Below are 13,672 nucleotides of genomic sequence, written 5' to 3'. Positions count from 1 at the left end.
TCAATAGTCATTGAACGAGTGAATAAGTGAGTGGGTTGGAGATTAATTGTGGAATGCACTGAAGATTTGGTAAGATTTTGGAATTCTCTTCCTATTATGTCAAACACATGGGGGAAAAATAGGATTCTAATAAATGAAGAGTGACTTTAATAAGAGAATATGATAGCCACTTCTGGGAGAAATTGTTTTGAATCGAAATAGGTTATACTTTTGGTGCCTGATCATAGGACTGCCTGATCATGGTTCAAGGTAGTAGTGGGTTTAAGCTAAACTATTACAATTGCTTCTAAGCTATTGTTTGCATTAAGATGTGAATTAGGTACCAATGGGAAACCATTTTACCAAAGTCAAATGAATTTAAATATCCTCCTAAGATTCTCCAATTACTCTTAAATTCCTGGCTCTAGCATTTACTGTAGTATGCTCTTAGTTAAGTCTCCTGAACTTTAGTTTTCTTACCTATAAAATGGAGATTATAGTTTCTACCACATCATGTCATGGATATTTTACATGTAATAATTTTAGAAATTTCTGATACTTAATAAAAGCTTAATGAATGTTAATTTTTTCATTTACTGTTATTATTCCTGCAATACGAAAGCACTAGAACAATCAACTGCATTATTCAGGAAAAAATAAGAATATATTCAGAAAATCCCAGTTTTCCTATGTATAACCTTCATATGTTTCCAATTTTGTGTTATGTAGTTCTATAGGCTGAACTGGCGTCCTCAGCAGATAATAATTGTTATGTTAACTCTGATTTCTAAAATGAAAGGAGATTTTTTAAATTTTTTATTGTTTTTAAATTTTTTTGAAGGGATATTTTTAAAAATTAATTTATTTATTTGAGGGGGGGAGGGGGAAAGGAGAGAGAAACCCATGCAGACTCCACACTGACAGTGGAGCCTGATGCAGGGCTCGATGCAGGGCTTGCGCTCATGACCCTGAGATCACAACCTGAGCTGAAACCTAGAGTCAGACGTGTAGCCAACTGCGCCACTCAGGAGTCCCTGAAATGAAAGGCGGTATTTTAAATAATAGGAAAAGTTTTAAAGAATATGACACCTTACTTGTTTTTGTTTTTCAGTTATACTTAAAATTGTTTGCCTTATTTTTTAAGCTCATTCATACATATCTTTGGTTATTTTCTGGTTTCTGAGTTATTGTTTGTTCTGAAAAGAAGAAAGAACAAATCATTGGTATTGTAACTTTCAGGCAGTGTTGTATCCATGTGCCCCATGACAAGGCTAAATTTTAGGAAAGAACATTACTGGTTTTTATAAAGTATTTTCAGATGGTCCATTCTGAAAGGCAATGCATTTAAACTTTAAATCGAGTCACAGTTAATATATTTCTATTTCATCTGCACAGAGGTCTGGCTCTAGATGAAACTTTCTTTACATTTATCATATTACAATCTTCCTTTGTCCTCAGCACCCCTTCTCCCCTCCCCAAGACCCAGGACAGCCGCATCCCCACCACACACACACACTCTGTACCAGAAAAGGAATGGCAGGCAGAGGGAGAAGCAGGTTCCCTGATGAACAAGGAGCCCTATGCGGGACTCAATCCCAGAACCCCAGGATCATGAATGGAGCGGAAAGCAGAGGCTTAACTGACTGAAACACCCAGGCGTCCTCACCCTAAGTATTTGAAATGAAATGGTGCTAACAATGAAAGATGAGCTCTTTTCTTGCAGACAAAATAATGGGATTCTAATGGTAGGACTCAGTGCCTTGGGAGGCTAGTGAGGAAGAAGCTTATGGCAGAACTTGTCAGTGTCCCTGTAACCAAACCATTTTCATTGCTGGGGCTGCCACAGTGTGTTTCCAACTCCTTTCACCACTTGCTACAGGAAAAAAAAAAGAGATTAAATAAGGTGAATTTCACTGCCAGTATACCACCTAACAAAAATCCACACCATGAAGACCATGAAAGTTAACCTTATTTAGCCAGTATAGTAAACATGAGCCCTTTAGCCAAGTGGTAAACAAGGTCTACATTGATCTTCCTCTGACTGAGTACTTGTTTTTAAATTCTGTGTTTCTCCTTGTCCCATTTGCAGTCTATATTAGGTGACTGTGGGCAGTTAGAGATTAGGGCAGGATCCGGGGGATGGGGGGTGCCCAGGATGTGGGAACTGGCTGTCTACTAGATGGGCAGACAACATATCACCATTATTGAGGCTCAGTTCTGGAAAGATGCACACATAACCCAAACAGGGAAGCTCCCAGGCTAATGTTAAATGACAAACCTGTTAAGATGATCAGTTGTTTACCACCTTCAGGTGTCATATATGGAGCTAACCCTGGGAGGAGAGAAAGGATAACAAGGGTGTAGAAGCTTACAGCCGGTGAGGCTGTCTAAGGACTCATGGGTTTTGGTGTGTGTGAAAGGCCTATCCATTCTCCTTATGGTTAATTGGCTTGCCATGTCTTCCATGGTTCTTATTTTTCTACGTCGAGGAAGACCCAGCTTAAAATCAATCTCATTACCCAGACAAGGCCAGAGTAGTTACAAGCAGTGTTTGCTGACCATCCCACTGGCCAAAGTGAGACAGTAGCAGACAAATGGGTGAGTTTGCAACTGATCTCACCATAGCAAAGGCCTCAGGGCACCTGCAGGGGTAAGAGGAACTGTTACAGCCACCTCGTAGTTCATGTATGCCAGGCGGGGGCATGCATCAGTATACGCTTTCGTAACCCGCTCTGCCTATAAATCGAGGGTGAAATGTTTCACCTTAATCTGGAAGGAGAAATCAAGTCCCCAAATGTGTGTATCATATGTATTAAACAGCATCATGTGAACACATATATGCAGTGCGTGTGGTCTAAAAGCTAAAGTAAGTGGAAGAGAGAGGAAGAAGTAAAACCGTATGAAACTGCAAAAACATAATGTCTAAGGTAGATAAAGAGCATTTTCTTAAAAAATAAAGCAACTTTTTACTTCATCATACATTTTTAGTCTTGCTCTTGCATTACAGAGGAGGAAACTGACCTTCTGAGAGATAAAGTAAAACCCGCACGCATCATCATCTTTGTAAATTATAGAAATGGAATTAACCATTTGGTTTGTCTGATCCAAAGACTTTTGTATTTTTTTAAAAGATTTTATTTATTTATTTGACAGAGATCGCAAGTAGTCAGAGAGACAGGCAGAGAGAGAGGAGGAAGCAGACTCCCTGCTGAGCAGAGAGCCCAATGTAGGGCTCGATCCCAGGACTCTGGGATCATGACCTGAGCCAAAGGCAGAGGCTTTAACCCACTGAGCCACCCAGGTGCCCCAAGACTTTTGTATTTTCACTATACTATGCAGAAATATGTGTCTTCTCAATCTCCAAATATCTCTGCATTGATATCTTTGTAACAAAAATAAAGAAGCAGAGTTGAGAACCATCAGAATAATTATTTCAATGTGTTGCTTATCAAGTCCCTTTAGAATGGAGCATCCCAACACGTGCTTTATTTTGGCTAGGGTCCTTTTTACTTATAACATTAGTGGCTTTTTTCCAACTCGTGTTTTTCTCGTTTGCAAGCTTCTAGAGTTCCTCCTGGTGTCTATTCTCAGGGTGCTTTCTTTTCCTTCAGCTGTGCAAATACTAAAGTTATTAAAGTGCTGAACATAAACAAATGGAAACATGTGCCATTTGCTTGCAGACCTCTCCTTCCTTTCCTGGCCGGTGTACCACACATATAAACACATTTACCACCTTCAGGGCCAAAAATAAGAATCAAATCCAACTCTATCAAAATAATCCATTTATAGGCAAACCCAGGGTTTACCTGTCTTCCTCTGCAAATTTATTCCTCTTGCTTCAGCAATTCCTCCTAAGCTCTTAAATTAAGCCTTAAGGTAAACTGGGGTGAAAAGGAGAGTTAAACAGAACCCGATGACCAGCTTGTCAAGGACAGTTCACGCAATAGTGTTGGGAACTTGGAAAGAAAGAAAGTTTCATATACAGGAATATTAAGAAATAAGTTGCCAAAGCAAACCCGCAAATCATTTTTTTCCCCTGCTTGCATAATTCCAGCATTTATCCAGAACTTTGTCACATTTCCTTTCATGATGCTAGCCAGCCTGTATTTTTCCTACAGTCTATGGAAGTATTTTCTTTGACAGTTTTCTCACCTGCAAGAAAATGTACCCTTGCTTTTATATACAAATTTAGCATGACCTAATTAAATAAAAGTTGATTAAAGAAAACGTGAAGTTTTTTAAAGAATGTATAGTCCACATTTTTTTTGTGACGGAATCTGGATTTCACAGCTATGTGTCACAGGCTAGTGTATCAGCAGTATTGACTGTACATAAGTTAAGGACGTCTATAGCATCAGTGTCATAGAGCAGGTCAATGGCATGGTGCTTATCACAATGCCTGGCTCATATTAAGTGTGTAATAAATGATAACCATCATTATCATTATCATCAAAATTTACCTGTAGCATAAACATGTGAAAGGATGACAAGCAAAATATCTGAAGTCATCTTCAATAACAATAGCTTAGTTCCCATTTGCCAGCGAGACGCAGAGAGGTTAAATCACATGATAAAGGTCACACAGAAAAAAAAGCAGAACGGCTCCTTAACCAAGAAAGATGGATGTGACTTGAGCCCTGGTATTAATACACAGAAATGAAGCATGTGTAGATCAGAAGAGGGATTGTTAAGGAATAAATTATCCAGAAACGAACAGTGAAGGTTCTGGTGTATTTGGTAAGTAGATATCTTATGTGAAAGTGATTTGTCAGTGTATCACAACTTAAGGGCATTAATAAATGAATAGGAATAACTCTCCATGTTCTGAATCTGCTCACCATCCAAATGTCCACTAATTTGCTGGTTTCCCATGAGTTTGCCTAAATCCAACGCTCCTACTTTTTCTCATTAAACTATGACACATTTTAAAATCAAAAAATTCAGTGCCTTGTAAATGTTTGTTGAATGTGTAAGAGAGTTAAAAAAAAAAGAATAAGAAAAAATTTAAAGAAATTAGATAAGAGCCAGGAGACCAAAGTTCAAAAGAAAAGAGAATTTCCAGGCACTGTCAATTTTTGCAGAGTATGACATATGATAAAGGTCATTGGATTTGGCAAGAAGTCGGTCTTTGGCAAATAGAATCATCTTTTTAATGTGGTAGTCACAGAATCCAAATAGAGAGGATTTAAGACAATAATGAGTGGTTAGGAAGTGTCAGCTGAAATGGAAACTATTTATTTGAAAGGACTGGCCATGAACTAAAGGGGAGAAAGAGTTCAGTAGCTAAAAGGAAAACAAGTTGCATGTGTGTATGAGTGTGTGTGCGTGCATGTTTTGAAAGAAGAAATTTGAACATGTTTGGAAATAAAAGAGAAAGAAGTACTCATTTGTGAAGCAATAAGAATGTTGATAATTTGAGATTTGGAGTGTTGCACTTCATGGTAGTTGTAGGTCTATGATGGTTGATCATTGGAGAGAAATCCCGGGAGGAGGAAAGAAGTATGTGACATGCAACGTTTAAAAGGAAGTGTGCAGTGAGGTTTGGGGTCAGGGCCAGGTGGTGCCATCAGGAGGATCTCCAGCATGCCATTACCAAGATAAATTTGCAAGGGACCAGGTTCTGAGCAGGTCCAGACAAGGCAGCTTCCCAACTGCGTTAGTCTTAGTAAGTCTATGCCCCATCAGTTCATGAAATTACGTTTAAGACAGTCATAAGTGGCTGATCCTGACCTATCTCCCCGCCTTTTCACCTGTTTTTCCAAATTGCAATCAGAACCCCCATTTTTGTGTCCTCCAAAGGGCATAACATTAACACATCCCAAACTAGGCTCATCCCCTTTCCTCTCAAATGAGCCCCTCATCCTGAATTCCCCAGATAGACGTATAGAGAATGTTGACATAACTACCTACACTGCAAACCAAGCCTGGAATCACCATAGAATCCTCTTTTTTTTGTTTTCCCCTTACAATCTAATCAAGCACTTAAATCACTTTTAGGCTGGGGACAGGAAGTCTACCTCAACCCCAGCCCTCTCACCCAAAGGAAAAGAGGGCATAATAACTTGAATGTTGTCTCTCAAGACACAAATCTGACCAGACTGGGTGGTAACTATAGGCACAGTGTGTTGATAGGACCTACAAGCAGGCCTCGTTCCATTCTTTGCTCTCTCTTCCAAGCATCAGCAATGGTTATAAGGCAACTGCAGCCCCAGCCTTCTTGCTCTTCTCCCGTTTTTCATTTCATATGATTGACAAGATTATATTAAAATTATGTTTGACTTGAGATTGGTAAACTCTCAGGCCTCTACCCATGTTCATTGTTTGGGAACCTGAAATTTTGCTAACAATAGGTTTTCCCCTCTACCTGATGAGCTCTCTTGGTGAGTTTCCACTGATTTTCTGATCGCCTCCATCTACACGTAGTTTCACCTCCTTGTAATCTTTTCTGATCTTCCCGAGTAGTTTGTGCTTGCTCTTGGGTCACTTGCTTTTCTGGATTATGTTGTGTTTAAATGTACAACACACCTGTTAGGTATTCAATCTCTTTGTTCTAACAAGACTCTGATGTTTTATTCCCTAGTAGATTAAGTCACTTTGTAACGCCAGCGCTTAAGATAGCAATGGTATATCGTAGTCAGGGGGCAAATATCGGTTGGATAGCATAGTATAATGCATGGCCCATGGCAGGAATGTAATGGATCTTAGCTCCTTTCACCACTGTTAACTTAACCTTTCATTCTTATCTCTTGATTCCATGATATGCAGCAGTGGGTCAAGAAGTGATGCTGGTTAGGAGAACTTTAGCTCCTTTCTTTTGTGTCAAAACTCTTGAAGCTGAAATCTTGTCCATGCCATGCAAACACAACCTCAATACATCTCAGTTACACACATAGATTTTCAGTCAAAATGCATCTTCAGTCTTAAAAAGGCTTTCTTTTTTTATTGAAGTATCGTTGACACATTAGTTACATTAGTTCCAGGTGTTCAATAGAGTGACTTTTCAACTGTATACTTTATGCTGTGCTCACAAGTGAACTACCTACCACCTGTCACCATACAATGCAGTTGTAATACGAAAAGCTTTGTCTCTTGATTCCAGAAAACCATATATTCCTGGTCTTCCTCCTGTTTCTTCTTAGTTTGTTCATTCAACAGATATTGACTGAGCAAATGCATGTATTAAGTACTATTCTAGGCACTAAGTAGTAAATCAAATTTTAAAAATTCCCATCTTCATGGAGCTTACATTCCAGTGGGAGAGATAGGCATTGGGCAAGATAAGCAAGTAAAATATACCATACACTAGATAATGATAATTATTAAGAAAAACAATAAAGTAGAGAAGGTAGGCAGCATTGTTGCGGGGGAGTGATTGATTTTAGAATGACCAAAGAAGGTCTCATTGAAAAGATGATATTTGAATAAAGACCCAAAGGTAAGGCAAGAGGAATCCATGTGGATGTATTAGAAGAACATTCCAGGAAGAAGGAACAAGTACTCCAAGGTGTTAACATGTCTGGCATATTTGAGAAAAGTGAAGAAGCTAGTGTGACTAGGGCAAAGTAAGGAAAAAGAAGTCAGGAGATTGGTCAGAGGTACATCAGTCTTCTATTTCTACATGTATTTCTACATCTCACTCAATTGAGTGCCTTTTCAAAAGGTAGCGAGAACATTTTAAAAATCATATTTAACTCCTCTTCTCAAACTCATGGATTCATATCTTAGAGTAAAGTCCAGCCCCAAGAATAGCCTAAAAATATCCTCCACATTTTTACCATCTGATAACTCTCTGACCACATCTGTTCTCTCTCTTGCACTTGCTGCTATAGACCTCCAAGTTTCTTTGTTTTGTTCAAATATTCTAGGCTGTTCCTTCTGCTGTTCCACTCTCTTCCAGATATCTGTGTGGCTCTCTCCCACACCACTTCAGCTCTTTACTCAATGCCACCTTCTTAGAAAAATACAATACCTCCTCCCTCCAGAATTCCCCAACCTCCCTGATAAAACTTTCTCCATAATACTGATCGTGATCTACCATATTTGTGTAAATGCCACAAAACGGGGATTTGTGTAACCCACAAGTGGATTATCATTGGATCAATTAGTGAGTGAGGATATAATATGAAAAAACTCTCCTCAATTTATTCTTACAATTTCCAAGTTGAACATTACTTAGTTGAATTGATTAGAATGCTCGGGCTCTGGGACTGCTGGAGCAATAACCAGAAGTTTCCAGGTGATGCATATGTAAAAGGAAGCATTGTCAACCCTCCCCCACCCTATGATCACCATTTATAACGGTTATCATTTCTATACCCCTTGTAGTATATCGGAGACTGTTCTAGGTGTTTTACATAAATTAACTCATTTAATCTTCACAACACCCTAGATAAGTTCTCTTATCATCACCGCTTCTTTACAGATAAAGAACAGACACATGGAAGACGAAGTAACCTACCCTAGCTCAGAAGCATTGTTGCGAAGACTCAAACCCAGGTTGCTTGGCTTCACAACAGATGCGCTTTACACTGCCTCAATAGTAATGAGGAGTCAAACCATCACAATTCATAACTCCCCATTAAATTTAAAATCTTTAAGGTAGACATGTCTTTTACTCCTAGAGATGCTTGTTGTCTTACATGTACTTGTTGCTGTAAAAACTTGATGCTTTAGGAATAAAGCCGTTAGCAAGAGAAAGAGACTTGAATAACCAATTTAGCTGATTTGGGGACAGATTCTCCTTCCTATGTGCAGAAAATTTACAAAGTGGTCATGAATTGGAACGACTTTGAATGTGGATAACACTGCTAAGTCTTACCTTACACAGTTGAGCCTTGAACAACACGGGTCCAATTATGCGCAGATTTTTTTTCTCATAAATACAGTGCAGTACTGTAAGTACATCATTTTCTCTCCCTTGTGTTTTTCTTAATAACATTTTCTTTTCTCTAGCTTACTTTAATATAAGACTACCTTCTATAATACACATAACACACAAAGCACACATTAATCAATCGTGTATGTTATCAGTAAGGCTTCTGGTCAACAGTAGGCTATTAGTAGTTAAGTTTTGGGGGAGTCCAAATTATATGCAGATTTTTGACTGTGCGGAATGGGGTTGGTACCCCTAATTCCCATGTTGTTCAAGGCTCAACTGTGTAATTCAATGGCCCATCCCATAGTGAGCTACAGCAGTTGAAGTGTCTCTGTGTGAAGAAAGGCCCAGGCAAATTTAACTATTTCCTTTAGGCAATACACAATGGGAAATTATTTCACTTCTTAAGAATTGGAGGAAAAAAAATAGACGATTTTTAAAGTAAATACACATTTACTTAATATATTTATGCATATGAGTCTGTGTATTTAGAAACACTTTTTCTTTTAATGTCTATTTCCCCTAGTTTTATTACTAATATATGTATATTATATGTAAGTTATGAAGCACAATTTTAAAATGAATACCTGGGAATATATTGCCCAACTTAAGAAATAGAATGCTATCAATGCTATTGAAGCCCGTATCTGTCCCTTCTATCTTCTCCCTGCTTCCCTGTCCCTTCCCAGAAGTACTCATAGTAATAAATACTTGAAGTCATGTCCTAGGTCGTCTTCGCAGGTTTTCCAATGAGCATGTATATATTGTTAAACTACGTAGTTTGCTTTGGGTTGTTTTTGAACTTTATAAAATATCAAGAAATTATCTATATTCTTCTGCTACTTCCTTTTCACTGAAAAAAATTCCAAGATTCATCCATGTTTTGTTATAGTTGCAAGTGAATATTTTTCATTACTGTTTAGTATTCATTGTATGAATATCCACACTTTTACTAATCTAATTTCTTATTGAGAGATACTTATTTGTTTGTTTTCCATTAAAAGCAGTGTTGCTACAAATACTCGTACATGTCTCTTGGGGGCACTTATGCAAGAGTTTTTCTGGAGAATAAAGCTAGGAGTTAAATTCGGAGCTTATAATGATTTTTTTTTTGAGCTTATAATGATTATACTAATTTATCCTCCAACTAGCAGCCATTAAGAGTTTTATCACATTTTGCATCCTCTACAACACGTGCAGAAGATACTAACTCCTGAGTCAGAGATAACGTACTTTACTTAAGGCACAGCAAGCAGCATGGGCTTCATGTTTGCATCAGTTCTTGTTTCCAAGTCCAACTGGGCTCAGATGGATGCCTGCATATGCACTGGCTTGCATTTTAGGAGAAACCTTAAGCCTAGGGAACTTGAGCCTTTTTTAATTGGCAGTAAGTGTTGACTGCTTTTTGCTCCAGAAAGAGACACTGTATCTTCCAAGGCTATTCACTATACAAACATCCCTGACAAGTTAGTCCAGAACAAAAGACAGTCAGTGTCTCTTATCTTTTAATACTTCATGTATTCTTTTATTTTTAAACTTTCTGCTACATCTGCAGTATTCCTCTTTTCAGTCCTAATATTGTTGATTTTTTACTTTACCTTTTTACTTGAATCAACTTTTCTAGGGGTTCGTTAATTTTATTAGTCTTTTCAGAGACCAACATTTTATCTTGTTCTCTTCCCTCACATGCTTGTTTCTGTTTCCATTCTTTCCATATGATTTTCCTCTTCCAACTCTCTTTGGGTTTATTTATTATTTAATTCCAGTATTTAAAAAATCTTTATTACACTCTTCTCTTTAATTCTTTTTTTTTCTCTTTAACTCTTGAGTTACCATAATAGTGTTTAGAACTTTATGAACAGAGAGAATTATTTTTAGCTCTCATTTTATTTTTCATTTCTGTGTTCTTATGATAAGCTGTCAGCTACAACAAACAATTTCAAATTTCAAAGGGCCTAACACAGTACAAGTTTATTTCTTAGTCATTCGAAATCCATCCTGAACATTTCTATGTATGACACAGAGAATAAGCTTTTTCCCTTTTTCAAATTGCCAGCATTCTCAACGTGTAGCTTTGTATGTTTTAGATGAAGGAGAAGCAAGAATGTGTAGAATTGCTCAGGATATTTTGTGTTCGGACCTGAAAGTACATGCATCGCTTCTTTCTACATTCCATAGGACAGAACTAAGTCTTCTAAATATAAAAGAGATTCTAAAACTGGGGTTTAACTCTATTATGAGGACTGAGAGGAAGATCAGAATCCTTGTCATGATTTCTAATGGTCAGAAAAATGTGTTCTGTATGATACCAATTCTTTCCAATTACTGGTTGTAGACTTCTATATATATTAATGAAATCAAACTTGATAATCTTATTGTTCAAATTATTTGCAATATTGGTTTTTCTTTTTTTATTCCCACCATTTTATTTTTTATTGAAATACATTTGACATATAACCTTGTGCAGATTTAAGGTGTATGTGTTGATTTATTACATTTGTTATAATATGATTGCCCAATGGCAGTGATAGTTAGCATCTTTAACATGTCACATAATTATCATTTCTTTTTTGTGGTGGGAATAATTAAGATCTAGTCTCTTAGCAAGTTTGGCAATTATAAGACAGTACTGTTGTATATTCAGTATGCTGTGCTTTATAGATCTCCAGGACTTAACTTATTATCTATTGGTTGCAACTTTGATGATTTTAGCTGCTCTAAGTATTAGTGACTAAAAGTTATGTGTTAGATATTCCCTACAAATATTTGCATTTGTCAATTTCTTTTTGTAGTTCTTTTTGCTTGTATGTTATTTATTTTGAGGCTACAATATCAAATAATATAAACCTATAAATGTGATATTCTTTTGACTATATCTTGTTATTTGTATAGAGTTTTCTTCTTTACTAGTAGTATTTTTTTCCTTCAAAGAATAATTTTGGGGGCACTGGGGTGGCTCAGTCTGTTAAGGGTCTGCTTTCAACTCAGGTCGTGATTCTAATGTCCTTGGATGGAGCCCCACATCCAGCTCCCTGCCCAGTGTGAAGCCTGCTTCTCCTGCCATTCACCCTGACTGTGCTCTCTCTCACTCTCTCTGTCAAATAAATAAAATCGTTTTGTTTTTGTTTTTTTTTTAAAGAATCTTGTCTGACATTAGTTACAGCTAAATTACTTTCTTTTGGTTGAACTTGCCTTGTTGTCCTGGAACTCTAACTAGATATATTTTTGGACTTCCTCTTTAATATATGTTGGACTTCCTCTGTTTTCTTTGTGTCTTCAAATCTTTTAAAAATTATTTCCCATTTTTAAATCTCTATTGCTTTATTCTGTGTAATTTCTCTTTTTGTATAAGAATTTTCCATTTTATTAATTCTGTCCCCCATGGTATCTATCTGCTGCTTTTAATCCCTACATTGAATATTTACTTTTAATTATTATACTCTTATTGCTAGATCTCTTTTCCCAAATCTACCTAATCTCTTGCTTATTAGTGAGGTTTTTACCTCCCCCCCCTTTTAAAACTTCTTTAAACATATAAATTTATTTTCTTTTTTTTAATCATTTTATTTGTTTATTTGACGGGGGAGGGGAGAGCACGAGCAGGTGGAGCAGCAGGCAGAAGAAGAGGGAGAGAGAGAAGCAGGTTCCCCGCTGAGCTGGGAGCTCAATGTGGGGCTCAATCCCAGGACCCTAAGATCATGACCTGAGCCGAGGGCAGATGCTTAACCAACTGAGCAACCCAAGTGCCCCTATAAATTTATTTTCTAATATATTCTCTGTATTTGTATATTTCCAGTATCCAAGTTCCTATGGTTTATAATTTCTATGACAGTGTTTGTGGTGGCTTAGTTTTTTCTCATGTGTTTTGTGATTTTTCTCTTATTGCAAACTTTCTTCACAATAAAACACAATCCTTTGGACTTTTCGAATTCATTCCTCCAGGGAGGATCTGTGTTTCTTTCTGGCACATGTATGAGGACATTACAGACCTGGGTTTAGTTTAAATGGGTCCAGACATGAAAATTTTTAGCTTACAATTTTCCATATCATGTGAACTGTGTAAATTTTGATCCCAAATGCATGGCTGAAACTTCCAGTGGCTACAAATTCTCAGGAGAGCTTTGGCCCCATATTTAAATGTCTTTTAGACAGTTTTCTTTGCTGCTTGCCTCTGTGAAGGGCTATTTATTCAATTATTTCTAGTGAACTCTTTTCTTACATACCTCGCTTTTCCTGAGCATGGCTTTCATGCTGGAGGGTCACTAATGGAGCTTTCTGCCCTGGGAAGATGCAAAGTTCTAGGCATCCTGGATATACAGGTTCTCCCAGGACACCCAACTGCTTCTCACTTACTTAACTAAACTCATTTTCCTGCTTAATTCCTGGCAGCCTCTTCCATTTACTTACAAAGTGCTGTTAGGATTTTATCTAGCACTTTTTCAATGAATTAAGAGAATTATGAATGAATGTCTTTGCTATTTTTTTTAAGTAGCATTAAATACGATTGAAATCAGTAAGATATTTGTGGGAGAGATCATCATTTTTGCCATCTATCGGGGTGCCTCAGTGAATTGGTGGGTCCCTTCAAATGACTCCTCCACCAATGATCAGAACTGGTAAATTCTGAGTGGCATATAGACTGGAACTACTGTTCATATGAGACGTGTGAAAACCCAGTGCTCACTCTCCCACCAAGTGACTTTGTTAACCTCTTTGGTGTCAAGCCACACTTTGGGGCTTGAGTTCTCTCCTCTTTAAGATGCATTGGTTTATCTAGTATATCTTCTTGAGTGGTATGGATTACAGAGATTCTGGGAG

Source organism: Martes martes, assembly GCF_963455335.1.
Source record: "Martes martes genome assembly, chromosome: 2".
Classification (NCBI taxonomy): domain Eukaryota; kingdom Metazoa; phylum Chordata; class Mammalia; order Carnivora; family Mustelidae; genus Martes; species Martes martes.
Note: the sequence above shows the minus strand (reverse complement) of the source record.